Genomic DNA, 17,022 nt, shown 5'->3' on the forward strand with positions numbered 1-17,022 from the left:
TTATATATATATAAATATATATTTTATATATATGCACAAATATATATACATGAAGGTTGAACAATTAAGTTCGCAAACTTTCCACCATGGGCTTACACATTGGAAAGTTTGCGAACTTAATTGCCCAACCTTTCATATATGTATATATAAGTTTTATATATATATGCACAAATATATATATATGTAATGGAATATTTGCAATAAAACAAATCTTGCCATTTGTGACAACATGGATGGGCTTAGAGGTTATTAATGCTAAGTGAATGTCATACAGAAAGACAAATGCTGTATGATTTCACTTATATGTGGAATCTAAAAAAGCAAAGCAAATGGATAAACAAAATAGAAAGAGACCATAGATACAGGGAAGAAGTTGATGTTTGCCAAAGGGGTGGGGAGATTGGCATAGGTGGGGGGAAAAAATGTTTCCTCCAAGGTTCAATTTCTGCACACTTGAACACACCAGAATACTGAACTTTAGTTGTTCTGATTAGAAATAAGTAAATAGCACCAGTAAGCTCATGAAACACTTAGGGATATGTTTAACAAAGTATGTGCAAGACTTGTACGTGGAAACTATAAAACATTGCTGAAAGAAACTAAAGAATACCTAAATAATGAGAGAGATACCATGTTCATGGATTGAAAGACTCAAGATTAAGATTTCATCTCTTCTCAATTGATCTATAGATTCAAAGAAACCCCAATTAAAACACTAGCAGCCTTTTAAAATAGAATTATACAGGCTGTAGCTAAAATTTATATGGAAATGCAAAGGCTCTGGAGTAACCAAGACAAGAGGAACAAAGAGGAGTTACACTACCTGATATCAAGACTTATTTTAAAACTGCAGCAATAAAGACAGTGTAATTTTAATTGTATATATATGTGTGCGTGTGTGTGTCAGTATTTAATTGTATATATATATATATATATATATATATATATATATATATGTCTTTTGGAGCAAAAATTAAGACATGGTCTTATTTTACTATAATAACGGGTCTTATATAATAATAATAATATAATAATGGATCTTATATTAATTTTTGCTCCAAAAGACACATTAGAGCTGATTGTCCAGCAAGGTGTTATTTTCGGGAAAACATGGTACACACACACACACACACACACACACACACACACACACACACCAGGGATCCAAAAAAATGTATACACATGACTTGTATTCCTCTTTTGTTACCGGTTTATATCAAGTATTACAATTTTAATACACTTTTTTCCTTTCTTAAAATTCATTATGAATTTGTACCAACTGGACAATAGTTAACCAAATTTACTATTTGGAAGTGCTGAAAAGGCTGCATGAAAAAGTTAGATGAAAACGACCTGAACTTGTTGCCAACAATTCATGGCTCTTGCATCATGACAATGCACCAGCTCACATGACCCTGTCTGTGAGGAGTTTTTAGCCAGTAAACAAATAACTATTGGAACACCCTCCCTACTCACCTGATCTGGCCCCCAATGACTTCTTTCTTTACCAGAAGATAAAGGAAATATCGAAAGGAAGACATTTTGATGACATTCAGGACATCAAGGGTAATATGATGACAGCTCTGATGGCCATTACAGAAAAAAGTTCCAAAATTGCATTGAAGGGTGGACTAGGCGCTGGAGTCAGTGCATAGCTTCCCAAGGGGAGTACTTCAAAGGTGGCTGTAGTGATATTCAGTAATGAAGTATGTAGCACTTTTTCTAGGTTGAATTCACAAACTTAATTGTCTGACCTTGTAAATAGTTTTCAACAAAAGTGCCTCAAAAAATTCAAAATAGAGCTGCTGTACAACCCAGCAGTTCCACTTCTTGGGTATTTGAAGGAAACAAAAACACTCATTCAAAAAGATGTATGCACTTCTATGTTAATTTCAGTGTTACTTACAATGGCTAAGTAAGTCAGCAGGGAAAAGACAATCTTTTCAACAAAAGGTGCTGGAAGAGTTGGATCTACATATGCAAAATAATGAGCCTCTACCTGGCCTCATGCTATGTACAAAGATTAACCTGAAATAGGTCATAAATCTAAACATAAGAGAGAAAACTTCAAGAAGAAAACAGGAGGAAAGTTTTTGTCTTCTTGGGTAATGCAAAGATTTCTTAGATAAGACACAAAAGTAGGAAGCATAAAAGAAAATTGATAAATTCGACTTCATCCAAATTAAAAACTTCCTCATTGAAATACACTTAAGAAAATGAAACGGTAAGCCATAAACTGAGAAAAAATATTTTCAACACATTTCATGAAAGATTCCTCTTCAGAATATGTAAAGAACTCTTAGAACTCAATAAGCAGACTGAAAACCTAATTAAAAGAAGGAGCAAAAACTTTGCTATATATAAATGAGCCAAAGATGGTCTCTGTTTTATTGGTTCCAAGTTTATTTCTTCACTACAGATTGAGACCTTTTAGCTCAAAATACAAACTCAAGTTTTGATACTTCCCATTATTTTATAAATAGCCTAAACAACTGAATTTTTAGCCATTTAGAACCTGCCTACTTTGTATATTCTGGGAAACCTAACCACACATCTACCGGGAATAGATAAAATAAGTCCTGGACCATAAGGGCCCCAAGGCTTTGCTGCTGCCCTTCAAAGCCCAGATGCAGAGACTCCCTGCCCTGTTGCTTGGGCACACCACCTAGACTTGTAACTCCCTTGTCTTAGTCCTCTTTCCTCCAGCAGTTCCTTTGCCTTCCTCCCCTTCACTGTAAGCCTCCAGACAGTCTCAGGCTCTGAGAGACCTCATGCAAACCTGAAGACTCATGCAACTCTTTTCAAGTGCTAAACTGTTGGGAAACTCAGCTCAAGGCTTAAACATCCTGGAACAACAACTGTGGACATATGGACTTGACCTCTTCCCTTGTTTGCATATTAGGACTAACCAAGCCCTGTGAACCTAGCCAGGGAAATCCCCTGTTTGCATGAAAGAATTCCATTTTGTGCCTTTGCCTTTACAAACCTGCCTTTCTTTGTTCTCTCCAAAGCAGTTTGGGTTGCCCCCAGAATCTGCGTCTTCCAGGTTGCAACTCTTTTAGCGCAAAGAGATGCTTTTTATTCTTTTTTACAGCCCACCCCCCTCACCCCCACTTTTTTTGGTTCACATTACATGGTAACATTTTTGTTTCACAACATCATCAAAAATCATTAAACACTAAAATGAAAATTTGTGAATTTTACCTTATCCCCAAAAAAGTAGACTAAGAAAAAGACAAAGTATTGATGCCTTTTAACTCAGTATTGCATTTCTAAGAATTAAATATAAAGAAATAATCAGAAATGTGTATGAAATATACTAGTGTTTATTTCAGCATTATTTAGAATAGCTAAATACTTAAAACAGCTAAAGTTTCAGGAATAGAATACTGTTTTGATCTATCTATGACACATTCATACATGGAATCTATCGAGCCATTAAACATATAGAAAAAATAACTTGGAAAAATGTTTACTATTTTAGGTAAAAGCAGGTTGCAATATAGTATGTACTCTAGTTTTTTTGCTTTTGTTTTTATTTTGAAATGAGCAGTGAATAGAATAAAAAGTTGTTCACTATCTCACTGATAAATGAAGGGCAAATGGGATTTTTGTGGTATTATGCAAATGAGATCTGAAAATCTCTTACCTCCATATGTATTTTTTTCTTCTCAATGGAAGTGGAAGAGATTAAAATTTTAGACCAACGTTCTTTAGCAACAAGGTAGGCCAACTTCTCCATTTCTTTTTACTATAAAACAGGGATTATATATACCCTGTGGGATATTGACTAATATTTACAAATCCCTAAACTGATGCCCTTAGCTTTGACTTATTAGCTCCCTAAATTAGATAAGAGGACACTTGTGTGTTTGTATCTCAAATCAGAAGAGAGTTGAAATAAGATTTCAACATGAACAAAATTGTTCAACAATCACAGAATATCGTAATGTACCCTCAATACATTTCCTGGGATGTGGAAGCAGTCAGAATATCTCATCCCATCTATAGCCTGCAGGTAAAATTTCACATTTACTGGCCGATCAGTCCCAGAGCAGGAGTTCGGGAACACTTGGACTATTGAATGTTCCCACCTTGAAGCAGGGAAGGTAAAAATGGTCATCTGAATAGCGTGTGAACATAGATTCAATGGGGAATAAAAGGCCTGTGAAATCCTTTGATTCATCTCTATCTTTGTGTCCTGAAATTGTCATTTCATGATTAGAAGAAAAACGGATTAACTTAGAGATCTCCAACTTTGTACCTCCGATTCTGACAGACCCTGAAACAGCAAGGGAGTGCTGTTTCAGGAGAAAGACAGGAGAAAGAACTATTAAAATAATCAGATGTATTTTTCAGTATCAGTTAACTTTTTTTGTATATATAAATTTTTATTGGGGAATATTTGGGGACAGTATGTTTCTCCAGGGCCCATCAGCTCCAAGTTGTTGTCCTTCAAACTAGTTGTGGAGAGTGCAGCTCAGCTCCAAGTCCAGTTGCCGTTTTCAACCTTTAGTTGCAGGGGGCGCAGCCCACCATCCCATGTGGGAATTAAACTGGCAACTCTGTTGTTCAGAGCTCACGCTCTAACCAACTGAGCCATCTGCCATCCCAGTATTAGTTAACTTTTTGACAATAAAGTAGAAAATTGTTGGTGGTAGTAGTATTCAAACATTTTAAACTATGTTTTATATATACTTGAAAATCTGTAGTTAAAAATTATAGTCTTGTCCACAAATTTTTTTGTTGTTGTTTTCACTACAAATGTGCAATTAACTGGGTTTCTATAAACAGGGTCTTTTATGTTTATTAGAGCCCAGTTTATTAAACATTTTGTATGAATAAGAAATATTCTCAGTTTTGGAAGGAAGTCTTTAAAATTCCCATTTTAATGATTAAAATATCTCATTCATGAAATGATGTATAAGCAGCTTATTTATGAGGAACTTACGAAAATTAAAACTGGGCTCTTTGGTCTCTCTACAAACCAGACTAAAGAGAGATCCATATTAAAGAACTTACAGAGAGAGTGTTCATTCACATCCTCATTAACACGTATACACATATAATAAAATGCAGGATATAGTTGTAAATAAGACCATTCTAAAGGAGGAATATCTAAGAGACAGTGGATGGATTGAGAATAGAAAACAGAACCCTATAACTACTTGTGTCATGCATATAGGTTGTTTCTCCCCACCTGAAACTAGAGTTTCCAAATTTTATTTCCAGATGATCGATGTCAAAGAACTATTGTCATTTGCACCCACATTTTGTTCTTTCCCTCTGAATTTCATCTACTACAGGTATTAGATGGAGCCATGAGCAGTTTTTTCCATTATGTCCAACAATAAATCAAGACCAGTTTGTTGTATTATGCTCCAAGAAGGAAGCTATGTATTTCACCTTTAGGAGAGTCACATATTCTTTTTTTCTCCCTGTGGTATTCAGAAAGTGGAATGTTGTTTCCTAAATAGACTTGGTTTGTACATGTTCTGATGATTTCTTTATTTGTAGTGTGTCTAGTTACTGATTTTACATCTGTTTTCAGCAACTCACTTCCAATAGTTCTTTTCATTGTTAGCTAGTTCTCTATTTTTGCAGTTGACTTAATCAAAGTAAACATATTTTTTCATGTAATCCTGCTTTCTTGTTCACTTTTCCTGTTCATCAAAATGTTCTCTACTTGATGAGTCTTCTATGTATGTATGCTTGAAAGTTTGAAAGAGAAAAAAGATATGTGGTGTGTGATTTTCAGGGATACTTGATTTAGAGGTGCTTCAACTGAAAGCACATTTGTCATATCAACAATTGCAAACAGACCCTTTTTTTAAAGGACATAAGAAAATTAAAAATTTGGGAATATTTGATGGTATAAAGGAACTATTATTAATTTTTTTAGGTGGGATACTGGTACCGTGTTTCCCCAAAAGTAAGACCTAGCTGGACCATCAGTTCTAATGCATCTTTTGGGGCAAAAATTAATATAAGACCCGGTATTATATATTATATTATATTATATTATATTATATTATATTATATTATACCCGGTCTTATAGTAAAATAAGACCGGGTCTTATATTAATTTTTGCTCCAAAAGATGCATTAGAGCTGATTGTCCGGCTAGGTCTTATTTTGGGGAAAGCAGTATTAAAGGAGGGTGCAGCTCACATTGGCCCATGCGGGGATTGAACCCTGGCAATCTTGGTATTATTAGGACCACACTCTAACCAACTGAGCTAACCGGCCACCCTGGTATTATGGTTTAAAAAGAGCCATTAGGGGTGGCCAGTTAACTCAGTTGGTTAGAGTGTGGTGCTAGTAGCACCAAGGTTGCCCGTTCCATCCCCACATGGGCCTCTGTGAGCTGCACCCTTCTTAAAAAACATATTTAAAGAAAAAGCCATTATAATTTTAGAGATACATGCTAAAATATTTACAGATAAAATTACGTGTTTTCTGGGATTTGCTTCAAAATAATTCAGGAGAGGGGAAGTGGATATTAGTATAGCTGAGACAAGAATGGATATGCATTGATAGTTATGGAAGTTTATTATTTGTGGGAGTTCATTATATTATTCTATCTATGTTTTTATATGCTTGAAATTGTCCATAATAAAAGGCTAAGTGCATTTTGAAAAGGGTTAATAACCTTATACAAACAACCTTGTAATGACCTTTTACAAATCATTATGAAAAAGATAAATATACCAGTAAGCAAATGATACAGTAAGTGTGCAAAAGAATATATACGAATGGCAAATAAGCATATGAAGAAAATTTCAGCCTCAAAAAATGCAAATTTAAAAAGTGCATGATGTTTTGATTTATAATAAGAAACATATATTTGTTCTTCGTCTGCTGTTCCTGGCTCACAGCTCCCCAAACCCTTGGAAATTCCTAAGTAAAAAGAGCAAAGGGAGCATCACTTGTTATAATATTTGCTGTTTTGTAATCAGTTCTTGAAATAGCTCGAGAGCGATAAAACTGAAAGATGTTATTCACAACAAGCCCCTTTCAACCACATCTGAGTTTATGTTAATGAGGTGGCTTTTAGAAAGCTCCTAAGGATAGGGTACCAACCATGATGGGAGGATTGGAACTTTCAGTCTCACCCCTCCCCACACCTCAGTAGAGGGGAAAGGGGTGGGAAGTTGAATCAATTGACAGTGGCCAATGATTTAATCAATTGTGCCTATGTAATGAGCCCTCCAGTAGTATGGGGTTCCAGGAGCTCTCAGGTTGATGGACATGTGGAAGTGCTGGGAGGGTGGTGTGCCTGGAAAGGGCACAGAAGTCCCACACTCTGTCCCACATACTTTACTATGCATCTCTTCCATCTGGTTGTCCCTGAATTGTAGCCTTTTATAATAAAATGGTAAGCTGGTAAGTAAACTTTTCCTGAATTCTGTGAGCCTCTCTAGCCAATGAATAAAACGCAAGGAGGGAGTCGGGGGAACCTCCAGTTAAGATCCAGTGGGTCAAAAGCACAGGTAACAACGTGGACTTGTGGGACTAAGCCTGTGGGATTTGATGCGATCTTTAGGTAGGTAGTGTCAGATTTAATTTAATTGCTTGGTGGTGTTGAAAAACAAACATTGGGAAATTAGATACTTTTTTCCACGTGAAGAACTAACTGGCAAAGAAAAATGTTTAATGATGATAACTACTATCCATGACGATGAAGTGAAGCAAACAATCCACTGGAAGTATAAATCCAACGGGTCCCTCAGGTTTCTTGGTTGTCGTCTATCTTCTTTGAAAGGTAGACATTATTTGCCATCCCTATTTTACATGTGAGCTAACTAAATAGCAGAATTGTCCAAGGTCACACAACCGAACGAACACTTGTTCTTTTCCTTACACTACCGAAAAAGAAGATTCTATTGAGGAAATATTTTGCAATATATATGATAATGAGTTGCCTAGAGTTATTTTTCTGACTTGGGTGATCCCAGATGATTGAAAAGCAGAGCAGAGGAGCCCAGCCCATGACTTGGATGAAAGCCTAGCTGATGCCACCCTATGTTGGCCAAACCCTGACCAATACATGGATGTGGGAGTGAGAAGTTAAGGTAGTTTCTTGTAGGTCAAGGAGGTGAGGGGGTTGTATGCAGCCACTAGCCACCTGAGACCTCACCTCCTTCATTCCCTTTCCTCCCTATACTTCCCTTATACTCTGGTCATGCTGCTCTTTCTTCTTTCCTAAACTCTTCAGCTTTACAACATGCTCTTCTGTCAGTTCCCTCAATACCCTGGGGGCTAGGAAAGGGAGGCTATTGATTTCTCCACTCTCTCTTATCTTGTTTCAAAGAACGTTTTGGGGAGGCTTATTAAAATACTCATAATGCAAAATTAGAAGGGGGTTAGAGATAGGAAAATTTTAGATCCTCTATATAGATAATGTGAACACAGTTCACTAAATAGTATCTGTTTCACAGAGGTATGACCAGTATTCTCATTTTTCAACGCCTCCTGTAACTGAGTAACTTGAGGTAGTTTTCCTAAAATCCAATTACTCTTGAGTAAGAGGTGACAATGAAGTTGGTAGGCCTCCCAGACAAGTCCGAATAGCATGACAAAGAGGAACCAACTAATCGTGCTTTAACACACTATTTTTAACAGCTTGCTTTTCCCACCTGTGAGTACTAAAGAAATTGATCTGGGCTAAGTGAAACAATAAAGTGTGGCTTCTTTCCATTGTTATACAATTTCAATTCTTGGTTCTATAAAGGAAAAATCCAGGAGTTATCATTTCAGAAAAAAGTAGACCCAACTGATATGCTATATAGTTTTAAAACTGTGAATGATTTTATTTTTCAACTGGTAGTTGAAAAATAAGCCACTAACTTTTACGCTTTTCCTTCTCCAATAATAATCCATTAATTCACTTAATGAATGCTTATTGAGAGCCAACTCTACGTGTACCAGGGCTACACTGGTGAATAAGACAAACAGACCTTTACAGTGCTTAAAGTATGATTGGTGTAGGATGGGCCTTGGTGTTTTTTAGAGTATAGAGGAGGCCCTTATGGCTTGAGTGTAGTGAAAAACGAGAGGAGAGTAGGGGCCAGAGCCAAGTGTGCTTTCTTACACACACACACACACACACACACACACACACACACACACACACACACCATTAGTATTAGTTTTGTTGCTATTACAAATTGCCACAAATTAGTGGCTTAAAGCAACACACACTTATTTTCTGATAGTTCTATAGATTGCAACATGGGACTCACTGGACTAAAATCAAAGTGTTCCTTTCGGAGGTTCTAGGGAAGAGTTTGTTTCCTTGCTTTTTTCAGCCGCCTACGTCACTTGGCTCCTGGACCCCTTCCTCTGTCTTCAAAACCAGAAGCATTGCATCTCCTGACTATTCTTCCATAGTCACATCTCTTTCTGACTAAAGCTGGGAAAGGTTTGCCAATTTTAAGCACCTAAGCAATTAGATTAGGCTTACCTGGATAGTCTCCCCATCTTAAGGTCCTTAACGTAATCAGACCATCATATATGTTGTCATACATATAAGGTAACATTCTCAGGTTCCAGTGGTTAGGACATGGATATCTTTTTGGGAGAGTCATTATTCTGCCTAACATACACATATACACGTACAAAGATAGATACGTAATGAATTAAAAAATGTATTAGGTTGGTGCACAAGTAATTGTGGTGTAAAAGGTTAAAAATAATTGCAAAACCTGCAATTACTTTTGCACCAACCTAATATATAGAAAATTTTCTCAAAAAAATTAGAAATAAAACAAATGTAATAGAACTGTACCCCAAAACAAAGGCATAATCATTTAAAAAGAATAGTTTTTTGTGCATATATTATTAATATGTCGAAACGGTAAACAACATGATTTATTCTTAGAAATACGATGAGTAAAAAGACCACGTCCCAGAAGACTACTCAAGTATGTGTCTTAGGTCCATGCATGTGTTCCTTAGTGTTGCTGTAACAGTTCTGGAGGCTAGCGTCCAAAATCAAGGTTTGGGCAGGGCCAGGCTCCCTCTGAAGGCTCTAGGGAAGAAGCCCTTCTTGCTTCTTCCTAGCTTTTGGTTGTTTTCAGCGATCCTTAGCATTCTTTGGCTTGTAGCTGCATCACCATATTCTGCCCCTCATATGGCCTTCTTTCCTTTGTCTCTCTGTCTGAGGCCCTCTCCTCATAAGGACACAGTAATTGGACTCAAAGCCCACCCCAATTTAGTATGACCTCGTTTTAACTTGATTACCTACATCTGCAGACTCAGTTTCCAAGTAAGGCCATGTTCACGTTCATAGGTGCCCGGGGATCGGGAGGTCAACATGTGTTTTGGAGGGGACACTATTCAACCCCAAACAGTCAGGTTTCCCAGGGAACAGATGCTGAGATTGAGATTTGCTTGGAAGGCACTTATTTATGATGTGCTCCGCGGAGCATCTGTAAGGGAGGGAGGGAAGCGGGGTTAAGCTGAGGGAGAGATTGAATTGCAATGCAGTTGTAATGAAAGCTCAGCATATCCCACGGGGAGCTCTGAGGCTAGGATGGCCTTTCCGAGAGGTCCATAATTGAGATAAATGGGCCAGCCTTTGTATTCCTGTATCAATGAGGCATTGGAGTCAGGCTACTTGTGGAGAGGGGGCAAAGCAAGTCCCTTTGGCCAAGGACAATGCCCGAACAAGGACACAGCTGTGAGCCCTCAGCAACTAGCACTCTCTGCAAATGGGGGAATGAATGTCTTGGTCCTGGGGATGGCTGGGCGTGCGAGGAGAGTTGCATACTCCAGCATTGCTTTATTATGGTTATTGAGTTCAAAAATACGCAAAACTAACAATATATTATTTCATTTAAATTTGTGATGACATATATACTTAATATATATGTAGGGTATTTATATACTATATATACTTTATATATTTAAAAGCAGTAAATGATACATAACATTTAGCAGTAGAATAATACATAACATCCCCCTCCAGAGGATGGGGTCGATTAGGTTCTTGGTTTTTGTTTCTTAAGTTGGGTGGTGAGTTGTCAGTTTTCCATTACATGACTCTTTATAACTAATGCATGTATTTTATATAATCTTTTGTATGTATCAAATATACTTCCAAATATAATAAAGGTAAGAAAGAAAAGAACTAAGCAAAAGCAATAGAAATTAAACTAGCTGGAAAGTTTAGGAAACAAATAAGAGTAAAGATAGCAAATCTTGAGTTCACTGCTAAAGTAAGCATTCAGGGGAAGAAAAACTTCTGAAATTCCCCCTTTATTATTTACCTGAAGTTTGCTTGCATAACCACCCTAAAATTTTGTTGTTTTTGGCTGGAAGTTTGATATTGCTAAAATATCAGTTTACTTTCCCTTCCACCTAGTTTTAAATTTGTGTGTTCACAATGGCACTTTTTTTTTTTCAAGAGAGTATTTTGGGTAAGGCTGTTGGCATAATTATTACATCAGCTGGTGAAATAAAGAAATCCAGCTAATATACAATATTGATATATCGAGATTTCACTATGGTGTTTTTAATGGTATATTGATAGGACAGAGAAAGTTGTTAGGTTATGTTTGTATTATCACAGCTTTTATTTTTTAAAAAGTGTGTGCATGTATGTTATATACATCATATAGTTTTATACTTACACAGAAAAAGAAATGGAAGAATGTACTCCAAATTGCCAGGTGTGATTAGTGGGAATAGGAAATGAGGATGGGATACTTTTTCATTTATGTGAGCTTTTGCAAATAAAAAATAACATATTAAAATTATATTTTTAATCAGTTGTTTCAAAATGACCAGTTTCAATTTTTTATGTTTACAGAAGAGTCTATTAAATGTGAGCTTAAGTTCTCTTACAAAGTAGAAAGAGCCCTGGATTTTGAGTGCAGACACCTTGGTTTTAAAACCAGGCCAACTGCACCAGAGTGGTTCTTAGGGAAGAAGTTCATCTTAAAGCGTTTGTTTCCTTGTTGGAAAACTGGGGGTGTTATTGTGATGTTTGAATGGGATAATGTATGTGAAGTCACTTTGAAAATGATATTGCAATATTGAAGCATAATAAATACTAATGTTCATTTGTATGGTAACATTGTTTGTTAAAGAAATTAAATATTAACCTTTTGGAAAACCTCACAATTTCTAATGCCAAAAATTTCAGTTTATTTTAAATTGGCTTGTTCCTCATGGCACTATTTTTTTTTTTTTTTAACACAGGACTGAACACCTTCTCAACTGAATTTAAAGAAGTGCAATATTTTTGAGCTATGTTTAAATGAAGATGAGATAGAAGACCAGACTGTTAAAAATATGTAAGTTTTATTGTACAGCCAAATGAAGGATTCAGCTCTATTCCACTGGTATTTTAAAAAAATTCTTCAATTCTGTGACATTCCCTATTTATGGAATTTTCTTTCTTGTCATTGAACTATTCCTGATTTCATCATGAAAATATGACCTGAAAATCTATTTATGGAAGTACTGAAAGTGAATTTAAAATTAAATAGGAATGTTTGTATACTAATATGATACAATATGGTTGATTCACATTTTTCCATATTCAAGACTATTCTGAGCTCTAAATCTTTTAAATAAATGAGACTGAAATCCAACGTGGTTGTTTCTGAGTATGTTATTTGTGTAACAAGCAGATGTGTTTCTAGAGACTCTTCTACTCTCCCTTAACCTTTTTATGCTGCCTTCTTTGGCTAGTTCTTGAGATATCATTTCATCATCACACCTTTTTTAGTTGAAATCTCAATGGCTTCCTACTCTGTATGCGTCCATAGGAAAGTTACTTAAATGGTTTAAGCTTCAGTTTCTTCATCTTTAAAATGGGGATAAGAGTAGTACCTACCTCACTGAACACTTAATATCTATCTGCCAGTCATTGCTAAATGCTTCAGTAATAATCTCCCACCTGACAGATGTAGAATTTGAATGTTTAGTACTAAAACCACACAAGATCATACAGCTAATAAGAGGTAGAACTGGGATCTGGTCCCAGATTTACCTGACACCAAAGTCAAAAGTTTTAGTGTTGCTTCCTCTTTGGAGAGCTATTAAAAGTTTCATATGTTTGGTTAGCATGGCTCTGTCGATTTGTAGGAACCCCGGTCTATATGTTAAGTTGTAGCGCAAAATAATGCTGAATCGGAGTAGGCCATCATTACAGGTTCTTGTATACATTAGTTTTCAGTGGTTCATAAAATTTAACCAGAGACAACAACGTGTTCAATTCCAGAAGTGTGTAACTATCTGAACCCCAAAAAGCTTAACTCTGGTTCATACCACTTCACTTTGTGAAGCCACTGTTGTTTCTTTTAGTCAACAGAATAGTTATTATTCCTCAAAGAAGGCTATAAGGTGATCAGAATAAAAGCATGCATTTTTAATAAAGATTATTCCTGTTAGTTGCATAACTAGTACCCAAACTTCATAGAAAAAGAATCTATACCAAAATGACATGGTTTAATTTTCAGTATTTCTTTAGTTAAAAATAACATTCGATATGAATTCTAACAGCAATGGAAAGTCCATTTCTAGGGTAGCTGTCCTTATTTATTTAAAAAAAAAAAATCAAAATCAACAATTATTTTGTATGCTGTTTAATTTTATGTCAGATGCTGTAGGTGCTAGAGGTGCATATGTGCATTTTTCAAAACCAAAACCGTTGATGAGTACTTGCTGTTCTCTCCTCTCAACCCTACCCTACTGTTTGCCAGATTAATTTCTACTTATTCTTAGCTTCTAGCTCAAATGCCACTTCCTTAGGAAGGCCTTTCAGGGAAGTCTCCTCTTCCCATCCAATTAGGTCCTCCTTTTATCTTCTTTCCTTAAGTCCTATTCTTTTCTTCTTTGTACTTATTACAATTTGTGTCATATAATTAGTTTGATGTCTCTCTCTCTCCCATTAGACTGTTTTTATTTATTCATTCATCCAACAGGTATTTATTGCATACAGGTAACCCCCGTATAACATGGTCGTTAGGTTCCTAAAAATGCCGTGTTATGCAAATCTGTGTTATACGAAACAAAGGACTAGTACAAAAAAGGGGGTTAGGTTCCAAAAATTAAAAAAAACATACTATCATATTTTTATAATTAAGAGAAATATCTTTATTAAAGCAATTTTCACCAAAAGTATAACATATTAATATGTAGTAAATGTTTTCTGTGTCATTGCTACTAAGAACCATTAAACCAAGGGCGTTTTCTTTTTGACAAGATATCTTCATCCTCTCAATTTAATACTCCATGAATAAAATGGATTTAAATTTTAAAATTCTGCAGTCAAATCTGATACATCCATGCTTGAATGAAAATTTTCAAATGAGGTATCTTTTGCTCTTAAAAGCTCTTATTACTCTCCGTGTAGTTTGGGGATTTCTCTAATTCTCAAACTGTGTTAGAGTGAAACTGTTCTAGGACGCTGTGTTGTACAAAGGATTTCCCCAATTCTCGAACTGTGGTAGAGCAAAACCGTGTTATAGAAATGTGTGTTACATGGGGGTTACCTGTACTTACTAAGTGTCAGGTAGTCTTAGGTGCACATCTTAGGTGAAGACACAGTGGTGAACAAGAAAAGGTCACTGGCCTCAGGAACTTACATTCTATTGGGAAGGTGGACTAAAACCAAATAAACAATTCGAAAGCATTAAGTATTATAAGAAAAACAAATTAGGAGAAAAGGATAAGTAGTGACAGGGTAAAGTAGAGGAGGCTATTTGGAATATTTATGCAGGGCAGTCAGAGAAAAACGCTGAAGGGGAAGGATGTGTGAGCAAAAGCCTAAATATATGAAGGGGTGAGCCTTGTGAAATAGGGCGCAAGGGATTCCAGGGAGAGGAATCAGGAAGTAGAACTGCTTTGAGACCGGAATAAACTTGACTTATTTGAGGAACTGCAGGAAGTGTGGATAAAATCAAGTGAGCACAGGCGAGGGGGCTCGATGCTGCTGGAGAGGTGAGGGCAGGTACGCTAGGAGGACTTTCTTCTTGTTTTTTAAATTTTATTTTGGGAACAGTGTGTTTCTCCAGGACCCATCAGCTCCAAGTTGTTGTCCTTCAATCTAGTTGTGGAGGGCACAGCTTGGCTCCAAGTCCAGGCCCAATCTTCAGTTGCAGGGGGCGCAGCCCACCATCCCATGTGGGAATTGAACCAGCAACCTTGTTGCTGAGAGCTCGCGCTCTAACCAACTGAGCCATCTGTTCGCCCCTCCGGAAGCTCAGGGGCAGCTCACTGTCTTCAATCTAGTTATGGAGGGCGCAGCTCACGGCCACGTGGGAATCAAACAGGCAACCCTATTGTTCAGAGCTCGCGTTGTACCCTAATGATCTATCTGGCTGCCCGGATAGATCATAATGTGATATAATGTCCTTAAGGGATTTGAGCAGAAGAAACAATATCTAATTTACTTAAAGAATAAACACTCTAGTTCCTGCCTGGAGAGTTATCCCCAAGACAGCCTTCAGGGAAACCAGTTAGGAGGCTATTGGTGTACTCCACTCAAGAAATGCTTGTGGTTTGGATGAGGTTGACAGTAACAGTAGTGGGGAGAAGTGTTCAGTTAAGATATATTCTGGAGGGAGAGTGAACAAGACTTGCTGACGGATTGGACATGGGAATGTAATGGAAAAAAAGAGAGTCAAGGTTGACCCCTAAATTTTAGAGCTTAGAAGAAAGTGGGTAAATAGTGGTGCTTTTAATAGAGATGGGAATAAGAGAGGTGTGTGTGTGGTGCTGGTAGAGTTCTGTTTTGAAAATGTTTAGTTCGTGATGTTTATTTTTATTTTACATGTGAGTGGAGATGTTGAGTAGGCAGGTAGATACACACACACACACACACACACACACACACACACACACCTCAACAGAATCTGAGCCCGGCCACAGACATTTGGAAGTCATCAGCTTACAGCCGATATTTAAAACCAAGGGACTGGATAAAATCATGTAGGGAGACTGTGTAGAGAAGTAGAGAGCTGGGGTCTGAGCCCAAGGGCATTGCATCATTTAGAGGCCAGCAAAAGGAGGGAATAGCTAAAGGCTCTAGGAAGGGGCAGCTGGTGAGGAAAACAGTGGCCACCCATGGTTGAATGGCAGAGTAGGATGAGGACGATGAATTGACCATTTGCTCACTATTGTATACCCAGTACCTAGCTCGTTACTGGTACATAATTAGAAAACAATAATATTTGTTGAATGAATGAATCTTCACTTTTACTTACTTGTCAGACATTTATTGAGGGTCTCTAGGTCCCAGGCACTATTCTAGGTTCAATGGATTCATAGCATATTGCTCCCAATAGTCATAAATTCTAGTGGGGGGCATAGACATGCATACAAATGCAACAAAAATATGTCTTTTTAGTTTATAAGCTCTCTCTTCCCCTCCTTCCACTTTATCCTAAGGTGAATGGGACTTAATATTTGGAGTGCCCTTTGTTGGTGAGCAATAATGAAATGGGATGTATACATTTGGGGCTGTATGTAGATAAAGATTTTGGCAAGAGGAAGAGGCTGAGGGAGAGGAATGGGAGGACTTTAGTTGAATTGGACAGGCAGCCTCAGCCAAAGGTATCAAATTCCATTGAAATAAAATATGGTGCCAGCTCAACGTGCATGGCTGAATTATGCTGGACAGTTATCAGTTTATGAAGAACAGTACAGCCTCAGGGTTACACTTAATTAATTTGGTAAATGTCAAACAAACTCAAAAGGAGTCTGGAGGCTTTGGCTAGAAATAAATGACAAAGATATATTTACTGGTCTGAGAGTTTGCAAACTGGAAACACAACTGGGCAATACCCACAGTGTTCAAAGAAGAAAGAAAAGCTAAGGGTTCTTATAGTAACCAGTATATTCTTAAGAAGAATCAGTCCTGCATTCATAGCCTCTGGATTGGTTTAAAATAATAATCCTCTAAATGACTGGTGGTCTGGATAGTAGATGCCAGATGGTCCGGATACATGAATATTCTTTCCTTAGTCCTTCAAGGAGTAATCAGAGGGTTATCTGGAGGTTTGAGGT

At 37.0% G+C, this 17,022-nt stretch overlaps 1 protein-coding gene across 5 annotated transcripts in view; it reads left to right on the plus strand.

Annotated features, from left to right (window-relative positions):
- The window catches only part of LOC109455119 (uncharacterized), a 103,250-nt gene extending 90,648 nt beyond the window's left edge, over positions 1–12,602 (plus strand). For all 5 annotated transcript variants that reach the window (XR_002138570.3, XR_002138573.3, XM_088789525.1 and 2 more), the window contains one exon: positions 12,208–12,602. The gene's annotated coding sequence lies outside the window, so the exon portion shown is untranslated. The remainder of the gene's footprint in view (positions 1–12,207) is intronic.
- The last annotated feature ends 4,420 nt before the right edge of the window (positions 12,603–17,022 follow it).

The sequence above is a fragment of the Rhinolophus sinicus genome, chromosome 14 (genome assembly GCF_057876585.1).
Source record: "Rhinolophus sinicus isolate RSI-liver-muscle chromosome 14, RSI-T2T, whole genome shotgun sequence".
Lineage (NCBI taxonomy): Eukaryota > Metazoa > Chordata > Mammalia > Chiroptera > Rhinolophidae > Rhinolophus > Rhinolophus sinicus.